Genomic DNA, 7,500 nt, shown 5'->3' on the forward strand with positions numbered 1-7,500 from the left:
ACAAAAAAAAAAAAAAAAAAAAAAAAAAAAAGAAAGAAAAAAACAAGGAAAGAAATATGAAAAGAGAGATTTGATACTTGAAAATGCTTTCTGTTTACTTTAATGCTCTTAAAAACACATATTTATTTCAGTAAGTTCACATAACGTAATTTTTTAGAAGAACATTTTAAGAATATTGTTTCTTTTCAGTCATTAAAGGGATATTGATGTGTGAATACGTCTGTGCGTGCACTAATGCATATACACATCCCTCGGCATCAGAGAAGTTGTCTGATTTACCTTTAAAATAATTTAATGTGTTGTTTTATTCATAAGCATGTTATATGACTTTTTCAGAAAACCGTATTAAAACTATACACAAAATATTATTTTAAAAACTCTACATAATGATGAATAAAAAGCTATATACTCAGCCAATAAAAACCTTTAAAAGAGAAAGGATGGAGAGAATTCATATATATATATTAAGGAAAGCATGGGAAAATTATTCAGCACAGTTTAAAATAGTGAAACCTTTTGTCTAGCTGACAAGCCAACAGCAGCAGTAACAATGAATCAATACTACCACTGATTCAGTGGTATTGCTTACAAGTCAACTGTTTTACTGTGGAGAAGACTTTTAAGCACATCTTTAAATGTGCTCTAAAACTTCACTGGGATTATGTCCCATATTCAACAAACCCAGAGAAAATTTGTGACCTGCAGGATGCTTTTGAACATACCAGCTGCATTTTTGTGCCTTGGAAAATGAGCTGGTTGAAAAATACATGAATTTATGAATGAGAAATAAATCTTGAATAAATCAGCCAATCATTTTATTATGATTTTTAAATGATGGTAAATCATATAAGAATTGTAATATTTGTGAAAGATCATCGCAAATGCAGGGAGAAAAAGGGAAGCACGTGCATTTAACAGATGAGTCCTTAAAGTTACCATGGGTTCCCAATGAAAATCAAGCTGTCCTTTAAAAGTAGATTTTAATAAAGACTCACTTTTTGAAAATGTCTACGCTAATTATCTAACGGAACAGCTTTATTCCGGCTTTTCGTTCAGCGCTCAATTCTGCACTTAGGCGAGGCGAGAAGATCAAAGAAGTCCACATACCTAGCTTCAGCAGAGTAAACCACATCTACGCTAACAAAAGATACTTTATTTGGGCTTGCTTTATTCTAATCTGTAGAGCTATTCAAAAATCTTGTAACACATTGTGATCACTGTCAGGTAGACAGATTGTCACTTAGTGATTTTCTACAGTTGGACACACTCGACTAGTTATCAAAATCACATTTGAAGGAAGTTCCTACCCCTCTTCCTTGTGTCCGCACAACTTTTCACGCCCTTCTCAAATTTCTGCCATAGCTTCTCCTCCCACCAAAACGAAGCTAAAGGACACTGTTGCACTCTGCTAAACAGGGTGAAATAGAGGCATTCAGTACACTGTCTCTGGTGTAAGGGACATCGTCAAAAAAGGTCACCATAGGCCAAAGAGAAAATTGCCTCCTTACTAGATTCAGTACCGTGAGTAAGTGGTCTCCTGTCATGTTTCTTCCCTGCCCTCTCTGCTGAGTGAATTGAACTTAGGTAAATGTAAATAAATAAATAGCCAAATAAATAAGCGGAGGGAAAGGGAGGGGCAAAGAAAAACGTGAAACAAAAGGAGGCATGGCTCAAAAGCTACCCGCGCCTTCACTGCCTGTATCGACGCACAATACCACATTATCAGCAGATAAATTTCCAGCTCACAAATTTCAAAGCCCCAAATCCAGCACAGGGGAGAACAGCACTTCAGCAGATACGTGTTACTAAATTACTGGGGATGAAAGCATGACTTCAGCTTGCTCACTGTGGAGCAGGGACTAACTTATCCCCACACTCATCACCAAGCACTTTGGTGGTTTCATCGCGCAACACAGGCTGCTCCCTTTGTTGTTCATCTTGACCTGCTCTTTCTGAGCAGAGACACTCTGCGTATCGATTCCTTTTACTTTCTATACAATGCCAAATGCAAAATTCATGTATTTGTTATAGGTCTACAAGTGTTACAGGAATTTGAAACCCTGTGTCCACTTTTAGCTGACCACAAAACAGACACATAAATCATCAAAGAAGTAGAATTTGTCTAAGTTATTGATTATGTAACTGAAAATTACATGACTCATTTGTCCAATTTTATGAGGACACAATGTCAATTTTTCACATAGACATCAACAGATGAAATACGATTCCATTTTTAAATTCCCCATGTCATAAATCAATTAGAGGATTTTTATCAATTATATTTTAAGCAGCATAACGCATCTCCCTCTACGCTTTAAAGCTTCTTTTTCCCGAGATAGCACATCTTTCCTGTCAGTACAATTAAAATAATTAGTAATAACTGAGTTGTTTTTTTTTTTTGGTTTTTTTTTTTTTTCTTCATCTGTGGGAAAAACAATCACCTTATAATTCATATGAATTTCTCTTGGGAAAATAATACACTTTAGACTGTTTCGCTTATGATTCTCTTTCCCTTGTCCTCTGCATTTGAAATTAAAATGTGTAAACAGTAGTAACAGAAAGATTTGGTAGTAACAAGCATTTGATAGTAGCACCACAAAGAAACTAAGTCTGGCAAAACTGCACCTGGTTCCGGATTTAATCAGCCTTAACCTAAACATTTTTTATTTCTGTTAATTTCCATTGAAAATGCATACTTAGCTTTAGATAACATCAATGTAAACATATTTTAAATTCAATTCATTTCTTAAAAATGCAGTCATATGAGAATAGCTGCACCACTAAACTTCAGTGCGATCAGAAAATAAAAAAAAAGTGGAACTCTTCAGTGTGGTTGAACAAAATGCAAATTAATGCAAAACACAATAAAAAATAATCCACTAATACTTAAAAGCAGGCCTTCAGGAAACTTTAATAATAGGCAATATACACAATCTTTGGCATAACTATTTAGCAACCAAAAAAATCACGTTCATTAATAACTTTAAACAGAAGTCATGGTCAGAAGTACGTACCTCACAATGGCATTAAAAATACCAACTTCTGTTCTGATGAATGTACAGTGTTATTAAAAAATGTAGTGAACTAATTCGTGAAATTAGTGAACTAATTACTGAAAATAGTTATTGTAATTCTGGGAAGTTTAAAGTTTGATATGTTTTCTGTGTATGTAATTGTGGAGTTGCTTTTTCTACGGATCCAGTGCACGCAGAATGTTAAACCACTGTGTAAAGCGCTCTGTTTTTTATCATAGTAAAAAGTCAAATTTTGTAACAGCAGTAAGAAAATTTCCCATAAATCAAACATATCTAAGAGAATACAGATGCCACACAGAAGTCATAGTTTGTCTGCATCACCCATTAGTATATCTTTGATGAGAAGTAATAATCAGGATAGGTACTGATAAATACAAGTTCCAGTCTCTGATCTACGAGCTCAGGGGACACAATCACAGTCTCTTTCAGACTGGAATACTCTATAAACAGCTATTTCCTGCAATTTGTTTAATGTTCAGAAAAGTTAAGCTTCAGGATAAGTTGGCAGCAAAACATCAACTGCACCAACTGCTATCAAACTCCAAGAAACACTTCTGGAGGTAGTGGAAATGATGACAGAAAGGGAAGACAGCTGAAAAAAGTCAAGTGTTGGAAAAAATCAAAAATCTCAGTTACAATACCTTCACTACAAAGGCAGAACAATGTAGAAGGGCCTTTTTCACTGTAACGCAAGCCAGAATTGCAACTGTGCTTTGTCTCTTACTGGAAGCTCAAGCAAGCCGTTTGAAATTGAGACAACATGGAAATTATTGCATCTGGCAGTAAGACTGAGGTGGAAAAGAAAAAAAAAAAAGAATCTCAAAGTATTTGAGGTAAACTCTCAATCTTTTGAAACCTCTTCTGCCTGGCCAAATGAATAATGAGCTGAAAGCATTCAGTTCTGCATATTAATCCACCAAGATGGGATACCATATGTGACCAGAAAGGTCAGGGCTGGAGAAGAATCTTTTGACCTACGTAACTATGTTTTTGGACTGCATGCAATGGTCTGAAAGAGACCATTTTCCTAAGCCTTATCACCCTGAATTTCCAAGTTCATACTTCTGTATGGATTGTTTGCGGCAAGACCAGAGTTAATTCCCAAGGGAAATGCAGCTCCAAGTGTTCGTCTCCTAAACCTGCCTGTGGTTAAAGCGGACATGGCAACGTCCATTCATCTTTCTGAAAGATGTACGTTCTGTTTATTCCCCATCTTTTTCACAAGAAGGGAACATATATGTCACTGTTGCGACATCGTAGGTGCAACAGCGGGATGAGGTCATGACAACCAATCAGAAGTCACTAGTGAAGCGTTAAAGTAAACATAGCTGTTGGAGATGCAGCTCAGCTTGAAAAATGCCCCCTCCATTATTTGAGCAATTTTCTCAAGACGTGACCTGAGACTGAAACGCCTGAAATGTCAGTTGACTCCGCTTTCTGTTTCCACCCTATGTACATTTTGGCAACTGCACCCTGCTAACACTTTGCAATATTTCTGTCCCAGCTACACCTCAGCTCTGGCGCACTGAATTCCAGTGCTGTGTCCAAGTGTGTAAAAATGCCATGTTACTGCCAAACATGCATTGTGCCACTAAGTTTCCAACTTAAAATAGCTCATCAAGCTAGGCAGGAAAAGAAAACATGCCACAAAAAGTTTTTAGAAGACCACCTGTTGTCTATTATTTTTACATAGCACTTACTCATAAATCATAACACAGGGTAATTAATCAAGCTGTCAAAGAGAAGGTCAAAGGTTATGTGGGGGAGTCAGAAGGTCATGCATGGGCTGATAGAGGTCAGGGTCACACCGCATTCCTCATTATCAAGTTGGGATGAGAGACGGCCCAAGCAAACAAAAGTGAAAGCAGATGGAGAAGTGAGTGGATAGAAAAAAAGAAGAAAATTTCACAAACAAAAAGAAAAGTGAAAGAAGAATGTCAGTTGCCTTCAAACAAGGAGGAGAATAGAACAGAAATACATTGAGATGTTCTCAAAAGGTCTCACACAATACAAAGAAACTACAGTTTGATAATTTAAATACATTTAATATAACTTTCCATCCGATCTTTTTGCAAGTAGAAAACAACGCTACGAGATGGGTGCACTAGTTTTGATTCCATTTCTCATCAGAAGCCAACACTTTCCAGGCTGAAAAGACAAAAGGACCCTATTACTGCAATGAATGCTGATGGATATATAAAAAAAGATTCTAAATGCTAAAGTTTACTCCTGCTTATGCTACAACCAGTAGAGGTTCAATAGAAAGTTTGAATATTGTATGAAGAACTACACTTTTGCGTACACAAATACTCAAAAACACAAAGCATCATAAGAGTCCCCTTGGATGACACAACCGTTATAAAATATTCTATCATTACACTGACCTGAATTAGATGCAGAATACTGTGCAAAATTAGCTGTCATCCTTTCCTCAAAATCTTTGTTAATCTCATTTTGAATGTTTGCAGCTTTATCAACACATGCATCAATGTCAGCTCCTTGGTTACTGAACCGCTGTACTTGGAAGAAGATATAATTAAAATGTTTTGGCACAGAAAAGGTGAAATTGTATCTTCCCCTGTTCCCTGAGGAGTCTGTAAAACATGTAGGATATATTGACAAACACACACCCTTGTCTAGAGTCCTGACATCCCAGGTCACCCAACTCCTATTTATTTCAAAACATTCACTTTACACTTACCCAAACTGTCACCTGCTGTGTTACTAACTTTTAATGGATATTAGAGCTATAAAAACAATAAACTCTTCATTTCCTTTCTGCTACTGCCTTCTAAATCCTCACTGCATTTAGCCTGTGTCTGTTTGCATGCGGAACTGTATTCATCTTATTTCACCATACCTAACTTTGAGTTGGAAAGCACAAAATACGCCACTGGTATGCTTCACTTCTATATTAAATAATTTGGAGCCAGTGCAGCCATACGAAACAAATCAATATTCAAAGGTAAAAGAAAAAAAGAAAAAAAAGAAAAAAAAGAAGAAAAAAAAGACACGAGATAAACTGTTACCATATTTTGAGTTTGCTGTTGAAAAGTTTAGCAAAGGATGAATGTTCCACATATATCTATAATTAGCAACCTAAATATGTCTGTGCATAAGATCTGCAATCTTGTTTCATGGCGTTTGTTCCCAAGGCCAAAACTGCATAAACACATCCATGTACCATAAAGATTTTACTCCTTCAGTTGCACCCTCTATTCTTGGTTGGGAACTTCTGTGCCTTCGTAAGCATTAATTTCATCACAGCTTTCAGCAGAAAATTTTTTCTCATCAAAAGTGAAATGCAGTAGCATTAACTAAACTCTGCGATTTAATAGAAAATAATTATGTTCATTTTCAGGTAGCGCTTCAAACATTGCTTAATAAACCTCAGCCTCATCACCTTTCTCTAACACGAGTTTCAGGCTATCAATGGAGGCTGAATGGAAGTGATTCACCTCAGCCACACAGGCAGAGTACAGGACTGCAAATAATCCTTCCATAATAACTGTCCAGGCTGCAGTAATAGTCTCTGCTCTTCTTCACTAACTGTGCACAGCTTTGGGGTCCATACAATCCATGAAAGGACGAATTCACCGGTTTCCCCCAAGGCCTGGCATCTTTTAATGACATCTTGTAGGACCCCTTTCTGTAATTAACCCCTGTATTCTGAAGGCTTTTTCTCCTCTGTTATGAAACCACCTTACTTTCTTTTCCTACAAAAACTGTAGAAGCTTCAGTGCAGTTCAAAGTTTCACACAGGAAACTCCTGCATATTTTACTTTTCAACTAATGTTTTGGTTAAAAGGTCATTCAGCTTTATACAGAACTTCTTGAAAGCAATGCACCAGAAACACAAAGGTTATCAAATACTTTTGCAGCACCCACATTAGTAATACATAATTATTAATTCTCATTTACTGGTAGGCAAGCCAAGGAGAGTAATAGTTACTCTCTGAAACTTATGCTCAAATGAGAAGCAGAGATGAAGCTGACTGCAGAATTTTTTGATGTTTCTATGGTGTTTCTCAGCATCCTTTCAGCTGCCAGCAAAAGTTCTCTGCTGCAAATTTGTTTTCCAGTCCACTTTGCCTCCTCCCAGAGAATGTCACAGTATGTCTTAATTATTCTCAATTGTATTTCATAACGAATATATCCCAAAATAAGTTTAAGCTTATATTATTATGTAGCACAAGATGAAAAAATGAACTTATTCTAAAATGTACTCTATTTCCCTCTCTTTTCTAACTGTGTAAAATGTTTCTGTAAACATTTCGTGAAGTGTTCTGTTGACATTTCAGTGGGCTCAGAGGTTTGTCTAGATTTTTAACATCTTTAGCTTGCGCTGAGGCAATCCGAGTAGCCAAGCTGTTCTACTTCACCTTTCATCTGCAAGAATTTATACACATTACACTACTACAGCAAAACAGATAAAACATAAATCTCTTTGAAGGTCTCTATTTCA

General features: G+C 36.4%; 1 protein-coding gene across 9 annotated transcripts in view; it reads right to left on the bottom strand.

Moving 5' to 3' along the window:
- Positions 1–7,500, bottom strand: part of FAM172A (family with sequence similarity 172 member A) — a 254,889-nt gene that overhangs the window by 124,659 nt on the left and 122,730 nt on the right. The gene's annotated exons all lie outside the window — the stretch shown is intronic.

Source organism: Centrocercus urophasianus, unplaced genomic scaffold (genome assembly GCF_019232065.1).
Source record: "Centrocercus urophasianus isolate 14NV4802_14NV808 unplaced genomic scaffold, USGS_Curo_1.0 seq_21, whole genome shotgun sequence".
In the NCBI taxonomy this organism is placed as follows: domain Eukaryota; kingdom Metazoa; phylum Chordata; class Aves; order Galliformes; family Phasianidae; genus Centrocercus; species Centrocercus urophasianus.